This window comes from Oryzias latipes, chromosome 12 (genome assembly GCF_002234675.1).
Source record: "Oryzias latipes chromosome 12, ASM223467v1".
In the NCBI taxonomy this organism is placed as follows: Eukaryota; Metazoa; Chordata; class Actinopteri; order Beloniformes; family Adrianichthyidae; genus Oryzias; species Oryzias latipes.
Window position 1 is genome coordinate 5,935,507 of NC_019870.2, and position 25,552 is coordinate 5,961,058.

The 25,552-nt window shown below is 38.8% G+C and overlaps 1 long non-coding RNA gene across 2 annotated transcripts; it reads left to right on the forward strand.

Moving 5' to 3' along the window:
- The first annotated feature begins 19,729 nt into the window (after positions 1-19,729).
- Positions 19,730-23,250, forward strand: LOC111948359. Of its 2 annotated transcripts, none has more exons than XR_002874346.1 (6): positions 19,730-19,961; positions 20,697-20,922; positions 21,051-21,210; positions 21,346-21,515; positions 21,613-21,769; positions 22,781-23,250. It is a non-coding gene; the product is annotated as an uncharacterized LOC111948359 (long non-coding RNA). The 2 variants fall into 2 exon arrangements; XR_002874347.1 differs by having other exon boundaries at positions 19,732-19,961; positions 21,435-21,515.
- Positions 23,251-25,552: the final 2,302 nt, after the last annotated feature.

The following is a 25,552-nucleotide window of genomic DNA, read 5'->3' on the forward strand; positions in this document are numbered from 1 at the left end:
ATTTGAAAACTGCAGAGGTTAAGGAAAAAAAGAAAAGAAAGATGTTGAGCAGAAAAGATTTGGAGGATTTCTTCATGCTTGCATAAATTGTGTTTTTATGTGGGATCTGGAGGTCTCATTAACCCCCCCCCCAAAAAAAAAAGAAATAAAAAGAAAGGTCAAGAAAGGATAAATGAGAAACTGAGGCAAAGATCTAAATAGACTGTGGATGTGTTTAGCAACAAGATGCAGCTGTGATGATTCCAAACCGAAGCCTGGTGGGATCGTGTCCTGTAGGGATGAAAACCTAAATTATTAAAGAAAATGATCCTACTGACCTAACATGAGGGGGAAAATACAAAAAGAAAAGGCGATACCACTAAAATCAAAATGTTGTTTGCACATCCATTGAACATGCGTTGAACGTTAAACAGGGCTGAACATTGACGAATCAGGGACTCACATTTGGTAGTGCCGTATGGATGACGTCCCACTTAATTTGCACAGGTGTCAACTGTTTGAAAATTGATCATGAAGGAGTAATTCATAATTGCGGTTTGTGTCCTACCAGACAAATCTTTGGTATGTTGGAATAGCGCTGTGACAGAAAAAGCCTGGAGGACGATTCATGAGTTTTCGCACAAAAGCCTCTTCTAGCTTTGCGTGGTGGCCTTGTATTCATGAACAGTAGAAAAAAGTAAATGCCCCTTCCTGTTTGGCCAGTATGAACACCATATGCCGAAAGCGTGTTCAGGAATGCATGTCACATGCCCCATGTGAGCGTAGCATAAACTAGTTTGACCTTCATGTGTTTGTTAGCTTGACAGTTGTGGGAAATTCTAATGTCTTCTGCTTGATTGCCCTGAGAAGGAGTTCAGAATGCCCAGACCTTTCTGAAATATTGCTGTTTACATTTCTCTCTGGAACAAGTGGAGGACGTGTCTGTTTCTCCACCGAGACGCCGGGACCCTCCCTCCCATCTTAGCGAACATCCAACCGGTCAGAGAGCTCAGGCGCAACACAAACCTCAAAGAAAATGAACCACATGAGTTTATGACAGACTGATCATCTCAGCTGTCTCCCCTCTGCTTTCAAATCCTACTTATATAGTTTAAACTAACAATAGGATCTTGGATGACTGCTCAGAGGTAATGACAATCCTGTCATCCAAGGCAGAAGTGGAGGAAAAGTAGATTAAAGAGGGATCATAGAGAGAGAAAGTTGGAGCAGACGCAAAAAACAAAAGATGTTGGAGAACTGAGAGGCAAGATGATCTGAAGGAGAGGAGTCACAAATACAGGGGAAAAAATAGGAAGAAAAGCTTTAATAATGATTAAAAAAAGACAAAGCGGGAGCAGAGGAGGAGTGACGGAGTGTTAAAATGTGGGAGCTGTGAGAACGTGAGGCAGGCGGAGGAGCCAGTGATGCAAAGGGGTGGGATGGAATTTGCTCAAAAGTGGGTGCCAAGGCAAAAGTGCAGCTGTCAAGGACTTTTGTTCTCCGTAAAAAAATCATCTTCTGCTCCCCTTGCAGCTCGTTTCAACACAGAAAAAAAAGTGGAAAATGCAAATTAAGAGAACAAAAAAGGGACATTTTTAACTACCAACTTAAAAAAAAAAAAAGGGAACCACAAGAAAACAAACTCAGAAGAAAGAAAAAAAATGAACTAAAAACAGAACAAACTAGTGGAAGGGGAGGTAAAAGTTTGAAGATTTATGCACCAAATCTTAAGAGATCAACACAGATGATGAGAAACTGCAAGAAAACAGGAAGAAAGAAGGAATTAATAGTATTTTCTTTGTGCACCATGTGTCCCTCATCCTCCCTGTGGACCCACGGCCAGCACATATGTTTCTGCTATTACACGATAGGCTTCGGAGAAAATATAGGAAAAACTGTATCTGTGTGTGCATTGGGTGGGGGCAAAGGGAGAAGGGGGTGGAGAAATACAGACAAAGCTGCCTCTCCAACAATGAGCTCCACCTTCATGAGCCTGAAGTTTTCCAGTCACGGCCAAGGAACCTCACTGCGTCCAAACTCTTCTCTCCGTTTTCTCTCCCCCCCCTTGAATAATGATGACATAACCCTCAGAGTCAGCCAGACCCATCAGCAGAATTACCCGCTCCTCTGTTTCTCATCAGAGCAGCTGTTTTCCACCACCCTAATCCTAAAAATTAGGTTGGAAATATGGATGCGTTTTAAAATTTCAAAGTATCTTTGGTGCGCCGAAAGGACAAAGTCTGCAGAAAAAGAGTCAGTTGAGTTTGCCAACTCGTTTGTTTGATTGCTTCCTTGTTGGGGCCATGATGCACATCTTTGTCCGTAACTTTTCTAAATTAGATTATCGTGTCTTGTATCGTGTTCTAAAAAAGTGGACCAACTGAGTGAGACGTCACCCGTAAAAAAAGGGTTTACTTTCGGCTCCAACAAAATGAAGTCATCCGAGTTATTTTTTTCACAATATGGATGTCACCATGCCGGAACCAGACAGTAAATGTCAGTAAATAGTGATTGGTCCGAGTCAGTCTGAGTTATTGTTTCTATGGCAACCACTTTCACTAATCAGGAGTGAGCGTGTTTGAAGTCCACCCCAAATCTGTCAAACATTTCGAAACATTTAATGTGGGAGCCAGCAGGCATCGCCTACTTTTATTGAGACATCTGATTGGTCTGTTTATACCTTGCACTGGAGACAGAATATCAGGAGGTAGCAGAGTAAGAATGGCTATCCTGACAAATAAAAAGACTGAGGAATGGCTGTTTATTTCTCCTTAGAAGTCTATATGATTTTGGCTTCTTGGAGCCAGCGGGTACTTCCTGTTTGGAACAGCAAAGTGGGTCACTCAGTCCAGTTCTCTTATTCAGTCAGTGGTCTTCTAATCAGGGGCTGTGATAATATCCCAGTTACCCCAAATTTGATACCATCTCACAAATAACAAATGTTGCAGTTCCTCAAAAGACCTCTGGAGGCTGAATTCAAAAGCAGGTTATTTCCCACACCGAATCTAATATTTTAAAAATACGACTTTACATTTAAATAAAAACATAATAAACGCAGTTTCAAAAATACATTTAGCTTTTTTCCCTATTCACAAAAACCTTGTGCATCTGCATTTTGGATGTAATCAGTGTTTGTTTATTGAGGGCACTTTTTTTTGGCAGAGATTCCTGGTCTGGTGGATAAATGTCTGTTATCCCATAATGTGATCAGAAAGAGTGGTTTCAATTTTTTTAAGGCTTTTGTGGACATCATATGAGGTTTCCTGCCAATTTATGGCACTACAGACAGAAAATAAATAGTTGTTTAACATTTCCAAAGACAAAACTAAAGCACAGAGCAGAGATTCCAGCATCACAGCTAGAACCAGAAATGAGGCAAACTAGAAGAATAATCCGAAATCTGAAAACCAGAGAGCCAAAGAACAGTAACAAATGAGGAGAGCATGGAAATGAGAACAGAAACCAGGGAGCTTTATATACACAGAGGGCAGAAAAGGCCAAATCAAGACCAGCTGAGGTGATTAGGTACCCAAACCAGGTGTGAACATGAAACCAGGCACTGAAACACAATGCAGAACTAAACAGAAGTGAAGGTTAAGCAACAAACAAATCTAAATACAGAAACCGAGTTCAATTGAAGAAATCAAACACAATAAAGCACAAAGCACAAAGAATCTGATTTATTCCTGATGGCACATCGTAACATATTTAGGGACTATTATCTGTAAAGTCTGACAATAAAATCTAATGTTCTCATGTTCCAATGAGTTCTAATGAGTTTTCATTTAATGTTCCATCGTACAGTCACGTCTTGAAACCGACGCTTTACCACTAGGACGCATAGCTAAATAGAAAAGAAGCTGAAACAGATTCTCCTGAGCTTTTAGACCACACACTTTCCAATGAACTTATAAAGGCTATGTAGTTTGTATTAAGTTTAAGAGTTCTTACATTTTGTTATGAATGTTTAGCTTTAGTTCAATAAAAATCAGTAACTATTTGGGGATATTTTACCAAACTCAAACATTTTTTAAACAGTATAGAATATATTCTGAAATTCAACCGAAATGAAAAATTGTGAAACACGGACTATTCTGTACTCTGGCAGTGAAACTGACAACTTTTTCTCTAGAACTTTTTTTTTAGAACTTTTTCTCTAGATGCCCTGTGCGTTTTCACTGCAGCTCAACCACACCAGAGTTCACTTGCAAGTGAGCTGAGACCTTTGTTGTCTTGTTTTTTTTTTTTAGTTTTTTGTTGATATTTTGTTTCACATTAAAGCTTGTATTAACTTTTCTATGTTCTACACATACATAAAAAAAGCAAAAAGCTCAGTGTGAAAACACTTCTAAGGCTGATCTGGTACAGGAATAAGAAAGTTTTATGTTTTATTCAAACTCATTAGCAGTCAATTACCAAACTGGAGACTTCTCTCCATCAGCTTGTGGCTGAGAGGCCTGTCAAACAAACTGTGTGTGGGTCGGAATCCATGAAGGAGAAAACCAAACAGAAGAGAAGGCGTGACAGTGTGACAGAGAAATTCCAGAGCTGATGTGTTTACAGTGACATCAGCATTGGTATGTAGAATCTAAAATTTACTTAGAAAAAGCTCTTATCAAATCAAAGATTAATGTCTTGCAATTTTAGGCAAAAAACTGCTTAAAAAAAAAAAAACTAAGAAAAAGTTTGTTTTATTTTCGCCTGTTATCTTTTTATTTTTTTTCAGGAGTTTTTCCTTACCGAAAAGGAGGGTCTACAGGTGGGATGCCCAGTTTAGTTTAGTTTAGCAATCAGCTATTGTATTTTATAACAGATTTTATGTTTTGTACAATTAGTACTGTGTTATCATATTGGGCGAGATCAATAACACTGAATGGAATTGAATTGAATTTGGTTCTGATTAAGTCACTAATTGTTGTCGGTGTCAATAAAACAGATTGGGTTGGGATGAAATTTGATAAAGAAATCCTTTTTTTAAATAGAATCCTATTGAAATGTTTATTTATTTTAATTAACATAAATTGAAATTATTTCAATTGAGTATTTTGAAGGTTTTACCTGGCCTTAACTTAATGGGGAATGTGTTTTCTTTTGAGGTGGCGACATAGAGACCGTAAAGGAACATTGTGTGTCCCGTGCCAACAACTTTATATTTAGCAAGTGCATTGTCAGGATAGACATCCTCCTCATCTATTTTTTGTGTTTGACTCAAACAAAACCTCAGTCAGGTGGCCTGTTTCAGTAGTAACAGAGTTTACAGGGCTTGTCCAGCTGTTGTCAGGGATGTCACAGCTGTCTCCATTGGCTAGATTTGGTCTTAAAATCTCGTCTTAGTCCACATACTCTTGAAAAAAGTTGTAACTGGTCCTTGATCTCCGCAGAGACAGCCTGACCAAACAGCTTGAGGACAATGGCTTCAATGGAGGGACTGTAGACGTGAACAACTGTAGGGAGAACAAACTCATAAACATGAAGCGATCTCTGCGGCGGTGAAGCAGAGAGCACAGACTGACCACAGGAAAATAAGTCAGCCGAGACAGATATCATGAAGAGAAGAGACACAGCTGTGTTTCCAAAGTGTAGGCTACTTTCTTCAGAAAACAAATTCTCTGGTCGTCTCTGTCTGTCCCAGACATTTATCCCACATTTGGTTTGTTTTTCAAGAGACTTTTTGGAATGTTTGAACCTGTACTCAGAGTCTCTCACTAGGCTGAGAGGGAAAAATTATGACTTTCTGACTTTAATTTGCCTACAGTAAATAAATAAACTGTTAAGTTTAGCCAGTTTTACATGATTAGACCAGTTCTAAAGAAAAAATCTATAATCTTAATAAAATATACCATACAAGATGCACTTAACCAACGCCTCCATGTGGAACCAATTGACGCAACTAGTTTGATCGAAATACAACTTTTATTTCCTACACGCTGTAGTCACATTCTCCTTCCTTTGTCTAATTACTCACAATCTGTTTAAGTTAAAGTCCCATCAGTTGTCACACACCTGGGTGAGCAAAATTTGACCCACCCCCAAGGGGAGTGGTAAGCTGCAGTCCCAGCTGCACTCCAGAACCATTTGGTGGTTTAACCCCCCAATGCTGAGTGTCATGCAGGGAGGCTTTGGTATGACCTGACCTTGGATTTGAACCCACAACCTCCCTGCCTCAGGGTAGACCCTCTTCCACTAGGGTGTGGAGTAGGTTCATGGGTTCTCGACTCCACATAAAGTGGTCTTACATTTTTATTTACTTTTTGATTCACTGAAACTAAATAAAGAGCAGTTTGGGAGAGTTGGGGGGCAGATTTGAGACAGGTGCTCCTACTGAAAATGATCGGGAGGCTGCATGCTTGGTTCCCACCTTGTCCACTTCGACAAGACACTAAACCTCGCATTGCTCCTTGTAATTACTGGTTGGCACTTTGCATATTATTTTAACTGCAATCAGTGTGTGAATGTGTGCGTGCGTGAATGGTACTTTGACTATGAAATGCTTTGGTAATCAACTCTTAAACCCTTTTACATTGGAGCTTCAACTCCTTAACTGAAGTTGTTTCGACTACTGTAACTCTTCAACTGTGGTTGCAATTAATGTAATTCCAGCGGATTCCGAAGCTCAGAAAAGCTGCCTTGTGCTGATAAGCAATACTTTTTAGTATTGAAGTGGTTACGTTATGCAAATTAACGCAAAGTGTTGGATATCACAAATCTTGGTCCAGGCTTTTTCTTTTACTGCTCTATTCCGATATGTAAAAGACTTAGAGCCATAAAATTCTGTCTACAGGCACAAACCACAATTCCTACTTCAAACGGTTATCACTTCTGTGAATTTAAAGGGACGCCATCCATACTCACCAACTAAATCAGAGTTCCTAATTGGAAAAAGTTCGACCTGGTTTAACGCGCAACCCATGGCCTCATGTTTTGTACGTATAGCTTGAAAATTGAGGCAGAAACTTGCCTTGCTACACGTGAATGTGCTGTTTTGAATGCAGAAGCCCAAAACCCATTAACACGTGTTTACATAAACCTTTCGTTGGAAATGGCCGCTTGCACATGCATTACTGAGGGTGGTGTGAACATTGCTTCAGACTAAGCTGATTGTGTAAACGGTCAAAAATGTACGGAATGTCAAAAAGGTGCCTTAATGTAGACGTCGCCGGCAACATCTCCAGTGTTAAGGGGTTAATCAAGGTAGAAAAGTGTTATATATATAACGTATAATATTTTGCTTCATTAAAAAATAAATTCAAAAGCTAGAAAGCACTAAGACACGTGTGCAGACGATATCATGAATAATGTTCATTATAATCCAACGCAGTCTCCAAACAAGCAGTCTATTATCTATTATCTATAGAATAGTATCTCTTGAAATCTTAATCTGTCCAACAGAATAATCTACATACCGGTAAATTAGATCTCAATGTAAATTGTTGTTCATTTGTGTGTATATTCAACTCTGTACACAGGTAATGTTTTTCAAATCTTAAGTAAAGGAAACGTGGGCGACAGCATTGATTTGACAAAGTTTCTACTAAAGTTAAAGTAAAATGTGACAAGAATAGACTCCAACAGGCAGTTAAATAGTTTCTGTTATTTCTTACAATGTGTTACTGCAAGTTTGTCTGTGACTTAACTGCTAGCAACAGAGCAAGAGGTTTGATTCCCCTGTCAAGATGCACAATGATTTGAAACTCAAATATTTGCTGAATTAAACTAAATGCTATAGTTTGTTTTAGATGCTTTAGTTCTGCAACGTCACATTGATTTGGGGTTAGTCAAGCTGATAAAATATCAGAGAAGGTTCCTCAGCTGGGTTCAGCCAGGGACTGCTGGAGGTAGTGGTGGGTGGAGGGATGTCAGCAAAACTTTTTGCCATAATAAACTCAGTGACCTTCTGCCTTCATGCCCAGCTGTCAGTGTAATAAAGATCATTCGGTTCCCTCCTGATTCCACTGAGGTGTGCCAACAAGTGCTCGAGGCAAAGGCTTCTGCCACAAAGGAAAATTGTCTGTTTACAGAGGCATGCAAATGCTTAGGCATTGAAATGAAAATCTAACCAAATAAACATTGAAGGCTTGTTCAGGTCAGGTGATGCAAATTTTCAGGCTAAAGGCTTACCAAGATGTTCTATCAATTAGAAGTCATGTGCTCTTGGAAGAAACTCTGAGTTCTCGGAAAAATGAAATAATCTGGGACCTCAATGCAAATTAAAATTATTATAGGAACTTAAATAATGCAATCAGCACATGGCAGGAAAGATTCAAGATTCAAGAAGATTCAAGAAGTGTTTATTGCCATATTCGGTGAAGTTTCACAGAATAGGAATTTGCTTCGGTGCAAGTGTGCAACATCAAACGGAAGAACAGTAAGCGACAAAAATTTCTTTTTTTTTAATTACACAATGGTCAGAACAATAAATAAATAGATGGAAGTCAACAAGCAGCCAAAACCCAAGAACAGCGAGAAATACATCTTTTACAAAAGAAAATGAAATTCTTCTTTGCGCACTAGTGGATTTTAACCCTAACCCTAACCCATGACCAGAATCCTCCATTTTCTTTAAAACCAATACTCTTTGATTCATTCTGTCGTGATTTCCCCCTAAAACGTCTTTATTTAGTGCCACAACATCTACACACATTATTCTAATGCTGGTTTTCCAGAAATCCCGCCTTATCTACTGCTGTTTAACTTGATCAGGTGTGTTAAGCCAATAAGGATTTTCAATGGCAGGTTTGTTGGAAAATATGTTAAACATTGTCCCTCAAGGCCTGAATTCTGACACCCATGTTCTTTTTTTTTTTAAAACCAACTCGGTTTTTGTGAAAACCTAAACTATTTCTAAACCTCAAATATTAAAATTCAGCTAAATGACATCAGATACCTCATTTGTGCTGTTCAACTTATCAGCCACCGTTACCAAATTTATGTGCCTGAAAAAGTGTGTGATAAATGTTTCAGAAATTTAAGAGTGGTCCTGGAACGGGCCTGTGTAGCACTCAGTGCTCAACGCGAAACAGCAACAAAGCCAAGATCTGTTCAGTGAGAGTATTATAAAAGGAAATCACAAAATCCACAAACGTAGACCAGAAAATATGACATAATCTTCACATCACTTCAAGCAGTCTACCGAAAACCAGATAACTTAATTCTTGATTAAGTATGCTCAGTTTTTTGGTAATTTATTGATGCTTTTACCCACGGATAGTCTGGAAACTTGGTTCACTTGGGAAGGGAATGCCTCAACATTTATTTGGATTTATTTGTCGTCTACAATGAGCGGACCAGACCATTTAGAAATGTAATCCAACAGCAGCTAGAATAGAGCCGAATAGTGTTTATTGTCATAGTACCATTAGGATAGACAACCACATTTAATTGTGCTAACCAGGGAAGGTGCAGCATTTTTTCACATCCCATAATACTAGTTTAGTTCTGGTATCATTCAAAACAAACTCTGATCAGGGGTGTCTGGTTTCAAAATAAAGTCAATCCAGAGATGGGATCAGAGGTACGTTGGTCTGTTGGCAGCATGTTTTAGTAGTCGTCCGGCGCGGCACGATGTTTCCAAAGATCTAAAATCTTGACTCGAAATCTTTGCTAAAGTTGAGTAAGCCAATCAGGAACTCAGCTTTGGCCCATGATGCGATCAGTAGGTGGAGTCAAAACCAACATGGAGGAGAATCTGATCATTGCCATTTTTTCTTCTCCTGAATTTTTTTTTCATTTTTCCTGTTTATATCAAACCATGATAAAAAAGGTATTTTAATTTTATTCCTATTTTTATTATATCCCTCCTCGGACAGCAAGTCATCTGTGGGTCACAGAGGGAATGGAAGTAACACACGTCAAAACAGAGGAGGCATCCAGAAAGTTGACATGTGAATCTTCTCCCTTAAACTCTAATACTTTGGTTTGCTGCAGTCACACTGTAGTGAACCGTACAATGATTCACCTTCAAGTTATTTTTGTCCCTTTTCATGCAGACCAGTTTCTTTACAAACTTAGGTGGGTTTAAGACAAAGCAGGGGATCCATAGAAACAAATTTAGGTGAAATTTGTCATCAATTTAGCTTTTTCTTCTGCTGTTTCAGTCATCTGTCACGGTTTTTAACTCTAACCTGATCTCCCATGTGATACTGTGCTTACAGTCATCTCTTTTCCCACACATCACATCAAATCCCCTCAGCCATGTGCCAAGCTGCAGCAAAGCTCACCGCAGACAATGCTAATTCTTCTTGTTTGACTCACATGTCTCATTTTTTCTCTCTCCTCTTCTCTCTCTGAAAAGTGCACACTTTTCCTGCCACCATGCACTTTAACAAGTTTCTGGGTGTACTTTTCCCCTCCTTTTTTCAGGATTGTATAGCTTAATAATTACCAGCAGCTCCCTTTTGAGAAGACAAACTTCCATGCTTCCTGGCCCCCTCTTTCCCTTAGCCTCCCACCCTTCTTGTAACTTTGAGAAGAATCTGGAAAGTGCTACCTCACCGTTTCTACAAACCCTCTTTATGTATATCTTGTTGAAATGCTTCGATTGTCGAAGTCCTTTGTTTCGTTGTAGTTTTTTGTACCAAATGTTGATCATTTTTTCTGACATTTTTTCTACCATCCCAAATAACACATCTTTATTTATTTTTCTGATGCACATTTGGGACTTTAAAGGTAAATTGTCAAGAGAAATCAGGCAAAAAGTTGAATGCCTAAGACAGGGATCCACTAAAGGACATTCATCACATTGTAGCAAAAGTATATAGAGTATATACACAGAGGCATCTGACATCTGCTTAGAATATGGTTGGGTCCAGGTTCTGCAACGAGGATGGAAAATAGAGTGAGGGAAAGCAGGAAGGGGAGAGGCGTAAAAAAGGGAAAAAGATCGGTGGAAGGCATATGAGTGGAGGCAGGCAAAAGTAAGAGTGTGGGGCAATGGACAGAAAGGCTATAAACCCGGAGATGATGGTCTCAAAACACCAGATCCAGGGTAAAGCGTCCCTTAAAACAGTGAACACATTCACCAAAAGTTAAACATGCACCACAGAGACACACTTCAAAGAGCAAAACCGTGGCAGGTCAGGGACCGTCTAGACATGTCTCTCATATCCACCCCATCTGGTCATTTTGGCCATTGTACAGGTCTTTTAAGTTTATCTTTTTCCATCTCTATCTCTCTAACGTTGTCATTTTGTTTTGGCAGCAGCCATGTTTTCTTTCATTACATCTAATATATACTCACACAGTGTTGTTCAGATGCTGCAGGATGTGACTAGTCATTAGCATGTTGGCTTTCCAAGATTACAGACCGTTGTGTTGTGATGTTCGTCATCTGTGCTGAGCAGGAAAATGCAATGATTCAAAATTGTGAAGTATGAAATAAAATAAGACGTTTTATTGGCAGCGCAAACAATAATAATAATAATAATAATAGTAATGTATTTCTTTGTCTGAACAAGCCCACAGATCACATGGTCCATACATTTATACACAATCAACACCAGTTAACCAAACATTCTAGTGCGATTCCTAAACTGTGGACACTTTGTAAAATATTTCCATGAATTAAAAAAAAAATCACATATAAATTTTAGGGCTCTTTTGACTTCAGTGACAACGTCTCATGGAAGATTAATTTGCAGTGTTTAAAGTTATACATTGGCTCATTTCCATAACAGTTGATGGGCCAACAGATGAAACAGCGACTCCATATTGGATTCAAGTCAAGTCCTTATTTTCACCAAGAAAGAGCCCAAGAAAACCAAATTTCAAGTCTTATAATGGCTTTACACTTAAGGTATTTTCTGAAGCCTTTGTCACATGCACTCATACAGGGGGGTGGACCTGTTCGGGTACTGTGGGTTTTTAGATTTTGTGTTGTGCTCGTAGAGGGTCGTAGGGAGGAATGGCTGCATCTTAAAGGGGGTGCAGGTGTGTCTTGAAGTTCCATTGAGACTCATACGGCCACCAAGGGACATCATAAAAAAGAAACTTACAATTGTTGAACGCGTGGCACGTACATCGCCGAGTATTTTTAAGAATAATGTTGAACGAACTTATGCATGATGATGATGATGCTGTCATACAGTAGCCTCAATCCACACTCTAGTCATGTGTGACTAGAGCATGTCATGAACGCACTGAACACAGGTTTTTGAACACGCTTTTAGTGCAGGTACTCCCAGTTGAAAGAGGTTTGGTGTGAAATGTTGGAGCAAAAGTAACAAATCCTGCTCCAGGCTTTTACTTTAACAGATCAATTCCGACATATAAAATATTTGTGTCATATAATTCCAGCTGGGCACAAACCACAAGTATTCATTTCTTCTTCATGATCATTTTTCAAATGGTTGGCACTTAAGTGCTTTGAAAAGGACAATACCTGTATGTCACTACCAAATCCAAGTCTCTCATTGGTCAGAGTTCAACTGGTTTAACTTTCAAAGCCCGTTCAAGTACTGCACGTTTTGTATGCAGAGCCCAAAAATGGACTTAAAAGCTTCTAGCGACACTTGAACACAAGAGTTTTGAACGCGGAAGCCCGAAAGGCACATATATGTGCGTTTACATAGATATTTCATTGAAAGTGGTTGCTTGAATGCCCGTTGTGAACAAAGCATAAGGCTTTAACGATTTTTATTTAAAAAGCCATCAGTGAATTGAACTTTTTAATCATGAAGACTGTGATAATATATTTTAATGAATTGGCACCTTTCATGACACCCTAGATGGCCTTACAGGTAAAGATACAGAGACAAACAAACAGAGGTAAAAAAATAATTAAATTATAATATAAATAAAAGATGTGTTTTCCCTTGAAGGTCAAGTCTTTATGTAAACACTGACTGGGAGTTTATAGTGCGAAGGTCATGCAGTAGAGTTACAGGCGAGGAGCAGATATGCTGGAAGTTATGGACACCATGGTGGAAAGAGGAGAAAATGGAGAGCAGAGAACTTAAGGATGATCTGAGCGGATCTGATCTAGCACTGTAGCTTGAAGAGATCAGAGAATAATGGAGGAGTCATGTTGTGAAGAGGTTTGAATGAGAGGAGAGAGATTCTCATTTGTTTTAGTTTAAACATTTAAAGAAAAGAACACTTTTGGTTTCATCAGTGTTTAAGACACTAGTTGTAAAACACAATAATGACCGACTGTCTTTGTTTTCTTTTTACACACCTTTCCACCAACATGTGGTGTCAGAAGTGGGATAAAATCATGGCTAGATAGCTTTTGGGTCTCCTCCAGACTGTTTACAAATAAGCATCTTATCTCGCCTTTTATAAAAAGATATTTGTCAGCTAAATCATGAGATTTGAACATTTTCTAAGACCTTTTGGGCAGAAAAAAAAAGAATAAAGGCTACAGCAGAAGGAGCAGGAACATCAAATGTATTAGCAATTGCTTTGGATTGCAAAGCTATGTGAGAAGATGATCATGTACACAGATGTCAAGTTAACCCTTACACACTGACTGCCTTCTCAGCAGCCTTTTGAAACCGAGGTGTTGTTTGAGCCAAATGTCATACCGGACCTAAAAGACCAGAACATTTTTCAAATACTTTTCCCAAAGTTTTATTCCACATGTTTTCCGACAGCAACAGACCAGTTGATGCTTTTAAAATTGTATTACAACTTCTCCATATCCAGGTTTAATTGCTTAATAATACTTTGATCACACTATGTGAATAAGTAGTAAAGTATGCTAAATTTACCCTCAAAGGTACCACTGTTTGTGCGGAAAATGGTGTAATGACACATTTGCTGGTGCGTCTGGGCCCTTGAGTACATGTTGGAGGCACAATCAACCTTTGAAGAAAAATATATTTCGATACCTTGGTTTTGGAAATGATTAAAGGATTTGTCGTGCAATTATTCTGAGACAGATATTGCCACGTTTCTACAAAGCCATGCTTTATTGAGCACAATCCAGTCAGATTAAAAGATTAAAAACAGAACGAACCCCAAAGCAGGATAGGAAATTTTATCTGAAAAAAAGACTCAGAGTGGAAAAGCAGGGAAACCCCCTCTCTTCTGATCCAAATCTCCTCTTCCTCTTCCTCCAGACAAAACCAAAATGAACCTTCAGACTCTGAACAGACGGTGAGCAAGGAACACCTCGGCCCCAGGATGGTTTCAATCTTAAACAAATCAGCATTTACATCTGTTCTTTATGTCATGTTTATGGAAGAAGTTAGCTAATGCAGAGTCAGTCTGTTCTAGTCTGGATGTGTAATGGAGGAAAATCTTTACAAGGGCTTTTTGTGGGGTGGTTAAAGAAGTGTGTCATTGGCCACATGAAACGACCTTCAATGCTGGGATTTCTGACGTAGACTATGCTCTTTTGAACCACTTCTACTGCTGACAGCCCGTCATTCTTTCATCACTTTGTGTTCTACTTTCAGATGTACTTGAGTATTCACTTGACGAAAAAGGACCTTCCAGGTTGATCTCCAGCCTGCTTTTTCTGCTTGTTCTTTTTGGTCCCTTGCTCTACTGCCGTACAATAGAGGAAACATCACGATTCAAAGGCTTGACCAGAATAGACAAGAACCTGAAGCAGTTGACTTTGCCAATTTCTGTAAACAGCCTCAGTGTTGCTTTTCCATTTGAGGCTGCAGTTAAAACAAACATACTTGTAATCCTCAACAATCTTTACCCATTTTCTCACAATTGGATTGGTATTTGGCTTATTTCTCTGCCCCTCAAGACGCACTACTCATCTTCTTCAGCTGCTTTGCATTCAAGATGCCACAAAAGCACCAAGCAAGGCAGAGTAATCAGAGCTTTGACAGATAACAAGGCTTTCGGATATGATTGAAATTCAAGTGTGAACAAAGTCAGAGGAGAATAGGAAGAGTACATTTCCCAGACGTGTCTATGGGCTGACCAGCTTCCCTGAAAATAAACGTTTTGCTACCTGACAGAAAAATGGGAATTCCTGAGATTGAGTGGTCATAAAGCGATTCTCTTGTGTCTTTTCTTAGGGGATCTTATGTAGCACTGTCAGTTAAACTTTTCATTTTTTACAGTGCTGTCTTTTCTGAGCAATAATGAGTTATTTGAAGCAGAAAGATATTGTCAGTAGTTAATCCTAAACTAGCAAAACATATTTGGCTGCTAAGGTCAGATTTTACAGGCTGTCTTAAAGAGAGGATATTATTTACCAGCACAAAATTTGGTCTATTTCACAGCTCTGAAACCTTCTTCTGGAAAGTTCTTCTGCAGTATTTGGTCATCACAGGTGGACAGACCTTTGAGGCTGACACCAGAATTTCCATAAAACCTCACCATATCTCACTAAGAAGCACCACCTTGAGTTACTGCTTGAGCGAAAATACATGTAAATGAAGCCTAATCAGTTTACTAGATAAATGCCTGCTGTCAACATTAAAGTTGAACTAGTTGTCACATGTCTGAGTGAGGTAAATTTGTTCTCCACATCGGACCTATCCCCTGGGGGAGTTGCAGTCACAGTCATGGTTGGTTGGCTTAGCCCAACCCTCTAAAGTGTCCAGCAGGCAGCTGATGAAGGTTTTCATTCATCCAGGTGGACATGTCTCAAAGTTGAGTTATAGCATCTGGACTTCATGTCTTATTCTAGAAAACATTACTACATCAGTCTGTCAAGCAGGTAAGCAATGGGTCCCATTTTGAGCCTGCCCCCAGCCTTGGCGTGGACTCTCCACCTCGAAGCCACTGAGCTTGTTCCCCCAGTCAGGTCCAGGTTGCACAACTAGTTTGTGAGGTTTAGGACTGGCTGTGTAGAATTGTCAAACTTTACATATAAAATCAATGTACTGTATACCCTCCAATAGCTGCCCTGTGGTTTATTCCAAAAATGACTCGTACGGTGCAGACGCAATGGTGATGAGTAAACAGGGTTCATTTGGCTGTAAATACAGTACTGTCTTTACAGACACAAAAAGGTAGCAACAAAACTTCATTAACATTTCAGGATTTAATTAAATCCTCAGGACAACAGTACGTTGTTATTAAAGTAGGATTTGGTATTACCAATAGATGTGTGCTAAAGGTTGCGGGGGCGTCTTTGGATATTGTTGTTTATTATAGACCGGCGCTCAAAGAAGACAGACTACTATTGGGGATTGTGAACTTTTTATCACGACATCTTTTCAAACTTGACAGCGACATCAAAATCAGTTGGACCACTACTCTAAGAAATACAGTACATGTACTTTAATTCCAAAAACTAAAGAGTGAGTTAGAGAATTATTTGACGCATGTTTTTCAAACTGATAGGGTAAAACAATAAATCCTCAACTCTACAACAGCCTTATTGAGCGTCTTACGGTTACTCTCAGGATCTTTTGACAATTTAAAAGTCTGTCTTTGTCCTCTTGTGCAGCAAACATGGCTGCCACCTTGGGGTCAGGAAACCTGCTTCAAATCAGTTCAATAAACATGCCATTTGTGCATATTTTAATGATGTCACCACTAAGAACAGAGCAGATGTCCATCACAGGAACTCAGGATCTCAAACAAAAAAATATATCGTTTACAAAGCATTTGCAAGCAGTCACAATCTTTGGTTTAAACTTCATTACTATCAAATTTGTAAAGTCCATCTTCTCCTAATGTTTTCCTATTTAATTTTTCCTTCTAAATCTAAAAGAAGATGCTCATTCTGTCAGTTTTTCCAGCTCGCTAACAGACATCTGCTTTTCAACTGCAGCCGTGACATTGTTACAGCTCCAACTCTTATGATCTTTGCAATAGAAGCGGCAAGTTGTATCCATAAAATGTCAGACATCCAAAGAGTGCCACTACAGTTACAGGCACATTATGAATGAGCAAGTTGTGCTTATTTCCTCTAAGCTTTGATTAAAGAAGACTTCAGATGTACAATTCACGACGCGAGGGTACCGCTGCGTTGGTAGTCCGCTTTCCAGATGCTGTGTTTATCAGGACCAGTACACATTTTGGCCAGGCTCACAATGTTAAGATTTTCCATAAGAGTGCTGCCAAACCTTCAAGTAATAATTGTGCTGGATGGAAACTCAGCTCGGAAAAAGACGTGTAGGGAACCAGTGGAATTAGTGTGCGTTTGTGTGTTTGCATAATATTTGTGTGTGGTACAGAAGGAAGATTCATCTGTAAAGATTGTGCATTATCCCAAGAAATAAATTATTTTTTTCATTAACTCAAGCTGAGGAGGAAACAACCATTACTTTTCCAGCCCTCGTGTCTGCATGCTCCATCTGGCTGCTAATGCCTCTTTTTAATATGCTTGCTCATGCATACAGCAGACATTAGATTTTCTTAGGCAGCAGAAAAGGAGGCTAAGGTGAGAAGGATTCTTCCCTTTGGCTTATAAGACCCACAGGCGAATTCTTTGCATATTTGAGAAGGGAGCTCCTGGTGTTCAGAAAGGCCCATAATCTGCAGCAGGACACAAGTGAAGTACTCTCTGAGTGTGTGTGAGGTAAGAACATCCACTGGGAAGATCTGATTTAGAAGTCAGATGAACCTCTCTGAACCTTAAGAATGAATTTTCTAAATGACCATTTCTATCAAAATGTGACAAAAGTAGCATCAATCGATGTCGTTCTAACTGCTGAGATGATGTCACAATCTCATCTAAGTACTGTTTTTGAACTTTGACTGAGACATTTACATGATAACTAATAATAATAATGGATTGGATTTATCTGTGCTTTTCCAGACGCGATAAGCGCTTACAATGTGTCCATTATAAATTCACTCCTCATTCATGCTTGGTGACGGTAAGTTACTAATGTAGCCACAGCTCCCCTTGGACAGATTGACAGGGGCGTGGCTGCCAGTTCGTGCCTACAGCCCCTCTGACCATCAACCGGGACATTCATACACATTCACACACCAGTGGAGCCACACTGGAGGCAGGGTGGGTGAAGTGTCTTGCCCAAGGACACAACAACAGTTGACTGGGGGGAGCGGGGATCGAACCGATAAGCCTTTGATCATTGGTCGACCTGCTCAACCGCCTGAGGCACTGCCGCCCCTCCATTTGTAATTTTAGTAATGTTTAGGTGTTATAATTGCCACCTATACATCAGTTAGTATTGCAAAAGAGATGACTTTGACCCTGTTATGGCACAAAAAATGAGATGTTTGTCTTAATTACTTAGGAGTAGTCTACTTCACTGGAATGAAAAATAAAAGGTTTATGTGGAGGGGAAGACTTATTGAAAGAAAGCCTATAATACGCATTTTTTGACAAGATGTTCTGCAGTGTTCTTTATATTGGGAGAAACTGCATTTAAAATCCTACAATTTTTAAACTTACCATAGTTTTAGTCCCTTAAATCAAACCTGATTATGCGGCACAAAATCAGTAGATGGAGAATGAATGGTTTATTTTTACCCGTGCATGAAGCAAAATAAAAATTGGATAATGTGAATAAACCACATGTCCAGTATGCCAAACAGACTAGAGGCAGGCAATTGGCCAGAGAGGTTGATGGGAAGATTTTTTAGTGAATTGTATTGTTTCTCGTGATTGCCTCATTTATTTGCAATAATCAGCCGTTAGAGAGAGTTCACGATGACAGATGAGTCAAACTTTATCCACAATAATCGCAACATTGTTTAGTTGTAACACGTACAACACAAAACAAAACTCTTACTTTTTCAGTTCCTTCTGTTTAAGCACACCCATAGCAAAGCAAAACTGAAGATGAGATCTCGTTTCTGTCACATTTACGTCTCCTAGACATAAATGAGAACTGTTTGAGACTAAACTGCTTTTCTCATTCTTCTCAAACATTTCTCCTGAGAAATAAGTCTCACAGTGAGCACTGTTTGAGATCTCAAAATTTTCTCACAACTGTCTCTTCTCCAGATCTCAATTGAGAGAAAAATGAGCCATATTATGTTGCGCTCAAGTATGTCTCAATTTGATATCCTTACTTCAAATTCCTATCTCAGTTATGTCTCAGTGAAAGACATCAATGGTTCTGTCTCTCGTTGCTCAATAATTTAGATCTTGTTTTAGCCTTTTTTTTATTGTCTCAGCAAAAAGAAAAATTAAAGTAGTACAAGCCCTAAAATGAGTCTCATGATGACACCATTACAGTTCATCTCTAGAAAATAATATTTTTTATTTTATTTATGTTCAACTTAAAAAAGTTGTTTATTGCTTACATATTTATATAACTTAATTACAATTTCAAGAAAAAAAAGTTAAATCATTAAGACGGTCATGTCCTCAAAAGACATATTTTTGAAACTTTTTAAAAAACATGAAATTTCAAGACAACGTTGCAGTGTCGATTTAATAAACTTTCTTTTTGACTGCTAAGATAAACATAAATGAACAAGAATGTATGTTGGGTTAATGATGCTAGGTTTAGTTAAACACAAACACACGCATGCACTGGCACACATACGCATACACGCACTAGTGCATATACGCACCCTTATATGTTGGTGGGTATAAAACATTTAACACATTGATGTCTGAACTAAATAAAGGACATTTGGGATCATATTTGGATCACCTTAAAGTGAACAAAAAATAGATTTTACATTTGAAACAAACAAATAAAATACACAAATAAAAATAATCAAATTAATAAATCAACTTTAGGGCGGTACAGATTTATGGGGTTCAGTTTGAGTTAATTTATCTTTGTCTTTAAAAATCACCCTTCATGCAGCCTTACAAGCTGAAAATATTTTCTGTTTTCTTGATTTTAGTCTGCATCATATTGAACAGAAGCCTGGAGTAACGCGATTTGAATTTTAAACTGTATCACAGCCTCACTTAACACAGATTTCTGATTGGCTGATCACGGTGGGAGGGAAAACTCTGTGGTTGACGTCACCAACGGGCCGGAATCTGCAAGCGGGAGAAGTGCAGAGAACGAGAGACTTTTGACGACCGTTTGTCGTATTTTTTCTGCGTTTTAACAATCCGTGTGATGAATCTCCAACATTTTTTTTGCTTGTCTGGAAAAGATTCAAGTAAAATCTTTGAAGTTTGCACGGTAAGTTTGCGATTTCTTCCCTCCAACTCTGAACTCAGTTGAATGCTAAAGGTGTTTTAAGCTAGCTCCGCCAGTAATGCAGACGTCTGGGCTACTCGCGGTGGCTTTGGCTGTATAAGTAATTATTACTTTTTACAAAGGTTTACTTGTGCTTTTTGTAATAAAAAATAGAGACATTGGAGAGTTATTTGCAGTGCAGAGTTTACAGAATGAGCCTCGATATTTTTCCAAACGCGTGAGTGCTAAGTAACTGTTGGAAGACATTTTGCTCTTCAGTTAAGGGTCTGCAGGGTTCATCCCATTCACAGTGTGACGACACCACAGTCCATTATTCCAAACTTCAAAATGTGCAGTTTCACTGTATGTTCAATTTTTACGCTGTAAAAAGCTTTTATCTTGTTTAAAAGATCATCTTGCAGACGTTTGGCCTGGCATGCCATCTTTTGAAACTGGTTATGGACATGTGTTTAAAGTAAAGTCATCATTAACTGCTCACATGTCTAGAAAGCATAATCTGAAAATGTAAGTATGCATATTAGGGAAACATGTTCTCAGCCCTCTGTCAGTGGTGGAGATGTTTAGAGAGCACAGATGTAGCTAAGCCAACAAATGTCAACACTGATATGTACGAGGACTTTAGTGAATCATAAATCATATTTAAAAACCTTTCCAGATCTTACTTTGTGCTGTATAAAATGTGTGTACATGATGTTTTTTTCCCCTCTCTGATTCAAGGTGATCTAAATACACGTGAAAATGAGTGTATCAGAACCCATGTTCCTCCACACTGCCATTATGGAGGTCCTACCAGAGCCACAAAAGACATCCTGGAAGAACACTTGCAGTCCATTGGAATAAATGGAGTTGTATGAGGATCTACGATTCATAGAAGAGGCTGACTTGCTGCCAGCTTTGAGACCTGTTCAAGCCCTGAAACGTCTTGCTCTTTGGAAATTGAAATGTGAGTCTCAAACATTACAAATGAGTTTTTGTAATGCACAGAAGTGGATATGAATATGAATGGGTAACACACTGACAGTACAGTGTAAACTTAATACACTTATACTGTTTGTTTGTTTTTTGTTGCAGACCAAACGCCAGAGAACAGCACATCGTCATCTGTTGAGACCTCACCAACACTATCATCATCACTTTTGTTATAGTCACAGAGGAGTTCGTCATCCACATCTTCCAGAAGCCGAGGACTGTACATACATTGACTGGGAGGACAGCTTTGAAATTCCATGGAGTAAGTTTTCTGAGGAATTTGTGCAGTCTTTGGAGAGTCTTTGGAAAGAGACCTGACCCAAGACTAAGGAAAGAAATGGTTTGCACTCTTGTTGCAGAAATGATGAAAGCAAGACGTTTTTCCAAACTCTAAAAGGCTGCAGATGATGCGGGGAGAGCAGAGTGGCTGCTCAGAAGAGATGAGATGTTAAAGAGACGCTCTTTCTTCTGCTCTGCTACTTTGAGGAGGATGCCATGTTCTTGTAGAAGATGCAGACGAGGTCCAGCTGCAGCAGGTGCCGTTGACTCCAACTGTTATTGTATGTGGTAAGTAAAGTTTCCAGTGTTAAATTATTCTAAAGGTTTTGTCTTTGTACACTGTACATGAGTGACATGTTTACTTCATCCATTGTTCTCTCTTTAGGACAGTCTTTCTTTTCCCCAAGGAGGTTCATGCTCAGTTGGGACCGCTCCATCGTACACAACAACATTGCAGCACTGTGCCTGATGTTCAGAAGCTACTTCTGCTTTAACCGTCATTATCCAACTGAGCTGGCTTCAACCCTGGAGTTTCTGCAAAGGTACATATTTATGAGTGCTGTCATGCGATTCATTTTTGGTTGTGGTTAGTTAATCATGACCTGCAGTTAATTATTCTTATTAATCTTGTATTAATCTAACTCAGGGCTGCTCATCCCTGGTCCTTGAGATCTACCAGCCTGCCTGATTTCCAGCTGATTACCTGGACCAGGTGTGTTCATTCAATCAGTATGTGGAGACATCTGGTTGAGCTGATCAACAGCTAGCAGGGCTTGGGGATCTGGAAAACAGTCAGGGTGATGGATCCCAAGGACCAGGAATGAGCAGCCCTGGCTAACCTAAAATTTAGCTTTGAAAATCCTTATTTTGGGGTAATTTGATTTAAATAGTAAGATTGTGTCACATTAAAAGAAATAAAATACAATTTAAAGGGTGGCTTTATGAAGTTTTCCAAGTATAACAGACTTTTTTCCAATCTTTACTTTTGTACCACTAAGGGGTAATTCTTCAGTCTCAAACAGAACAAAGACCTAAGCCAAAGTGCTCTAATTTAAAAAACTAATGGAAATATTCTGAACAATCCAAAAAATATTGACCACAAAATTCTTAATGATACCATAATATATATTCGTTGAAATATCTTATTCCACAGTTTGCTGTCTGACACGATCAGCCCTCAGCGTCCCAATTAAGACATGGTTATTATTTTTCCCTTGTTAAGAGCCAACCATGCAAAATGTGACTTGATCATTTCTTAAATGTTTGATCTGGACTGTATCATGAAAAATGAAATGAAACAGATTTGAACCTTATTTGTTAAATAGTTAATGCCCATAGAATGCTGCATTTCAATTCTTTTAACTGAAACAGATGTCCTCTCAAGCGACGTGTGGCTGCTTTTAGGGATGACAGAAACGTAATCTTATGGTAACATTATGCAGCTGCTTTTATAAAACTACAGTTTGCTTCTAGCTTGAAGAGTTATCTTTGTTTGTTATGTGCGGTCTATTATCAATTTGTTCATGCCAGATTTTAATGTTCTTGTCTTACAGCTGATGTCCTGAGATGTGCCACTCTACCTGGTTGGGAACAAATTGAAGAGGCCAAGCTCAAGAAAGCCGTTGTCAACAAATGTAGGGCAGAGCAGGTTCTAAGGCCACTGCTTTGATCTACAGTATGCGGACTGGTTTCTCTTCCATCTTTTTTCTTATTTTTTATCTTAATTTGGTTCTCAAATTGGTTCATGGATTTGATAGTCTGCAAGTTTCAGAGAATGTTTTTATCAGGTACTTTTTTACGTGGTTACATAATCTTGTTTTTTCCTTGTACCTCAGCAGTGATGTCAGTGTGTTTGTTGTTTAAAATATGGAAGTTTTCTTTACCATCATGTCAGCCACATTTAGTACGCCACAGTTCATGTACTTAATGCATTTAATATTTTAAAAAGTGTTTAATACTGCTACCACAATTCAAATGCTGTACTGATGATGGTGCTGCCCAAATAAAGTGTAAAGCATTTACATTTCTAGTATTGTTTTTACTGTTACTGTATATCAGTGGTCTCCCATCCTGGTCCTTGAAGGTCACTGTTATGGATGTTTTAGCTGTTTTCCTGCTCCAACAGATCTGCTGCAGTGGTTGAATTGCCTCCTCAAGTTCTGCAGGAGGTGGTTAATCACCTGTTGATTCACATCTGGGGAGCAAAGAAACATCTAAACCCTACTGGATGGTGGCCCTTGAGGACCAGGATTGGCTACCACTGCTATAAAAATAACTTCTCTTTTCTTTCTCAAATACATCTCAAATATCATTCTCATTAACGGCTTTGGTAAGACATTTAAGAGAAATGATTAAGACATGAAAGAGACATCAGACAGACAACGATGAGATCTCTTTTAGGACTCATTCTTCTCAGATTTGTCTCATGAGCGTCTTAGGTTCGTCTCTCCCACTTCTTAGTTATTGCTCTAACAGTTGTCTCAACTCAACCTCATTTGTCTCAGTGATGTCTTTTCTCATTATAGCTTAACTCTTGCTCCTAAGGGACCCTTAGGAGCAAGAGTTAAGAAGCAAATGATCACAGAATGATACGAATATGAGACGCTCAAACTGATCTCAAGAGACGAGATCAAGCAACATATGAGCAACAGATTTTTCCTATGGGCAGTACGTACCTCCAGGCTCCTGACTACAGTACCCATAGTGCTCTAGCAATCCATCAAAAGGTGTGGTTTCGTCATTTACCAAAATCACAGAGTTTTAAGCACCACGTAACACAAAGTTGGTTACAGGTCAGTAAAAACAACCATAATTCAAACATAACATCTGTCAATTTCTGAGAAAACTAAAGGTGCGCCTTATGAAAAATATTGCACATTATTACAGGTTTGTTATGAAAGATCTTCAAGACAACTCAGGGAATAGAGGTTAAAAATGAAACAATGACAGGCAGCATAAATATAAGGACTATTGCTCCATAAGAGTTTCTAAGAGAATAGAAAATGTCGCACTTCTTCAGGTTGGGCAGAGATGCTAAAACTCCTTTTTTTTGCAAGTCCAATTCGTAAAAATGTTAAAATTGGTGTTCCATTGTTGCAAATTATTAGCAAAAAGAGAAACAATGAAGTGGATTTCTGCACCGACACAAAAGAAACGACAAGATAAAAAAGTTATGAGAGAGAAGTACTGTAGGTAAACCTAAACAAGTGATGACTGTTCACAAATTCAAACGCTCAAGTCCATGTCTCATTTTCAGAACCAACATTAGACCATTTTTGACCAAAGGAATCTTGAGTTGCCACAATATTAGAAACCCAATGGAAAGAACTTCATAAACTGACTGAAAAAAGAACTTTGGTTCTTTGGTTCTGTGCCTGGTTTCTTTATATTGAAGCTCTCTGATCTCTAATTCGCTGGCTCTTCACCAACATATGAACCAATAAAATGCTCAAGCAGTTGGTTTATGGCAAACACGAACAATCATATGATTATCAGAGATCAGTATGGTGCTTGTAAACACATGGTACAGTGAAAGGTACAATGAATTAACTGAATACTAATAAATGTATGGAACATACTTTATTTATTTTCTATGTTTCAAACATGTTTCATGTATCTTATTGTATTTTATATGTATCTTATTGTATTTTATTGCATTTGATTTTGTTTTTATGTACAGCACCTTGAGCTGTCTTTGCTGTCATGAAAGGTGCTATATAAATAAAATTAATTTGAATTTGAATTTGTAGTATTTTGATGTAGAACGACTTCTTTAACCCAACAAAGCAGGTATCAGGAAAACAAAAATCTACAATAAACTCACAGAATAAGAAAATTCCATCCAGATTTAGAGTCCCCCCCCGCTCTCAGTAACATCACGTAACACCGTCGCTGGCATGAGCTTCATCTCCTTCACTTCACTTCCATCTTCAAATCTCTGATTAGCATTTCCTGCTGGCTCTTAATTATTACAGCCTGCCTGTAATGTTTAATTTATGACATCAACTTTCCAGCAGGACCAGCGGGAGCCAAAAACAGGGGCTGCATGCCACATGTGAGCCCAAGGTTGTGGATTTGCATGGATGCCTGCCTGCAAAGCTGAATGTACAGTCAGCCTACAGGCAAGAAGTGATGCAAGGTATTCCTCAGCTGCTGTCACAGTCAATGGGGTCATTCAATTACATGAAAGAAGAAGTGCCTCCAAGGCCCTCTCATGATTTACAGGTGGTCACAGCACATGTAACATAACGTACATATGTTTATGTATGCAGCTTTTCATTACCGTGTCATGGATTTCTAAAGAGTGGGAACAACGTGGTTGGGGA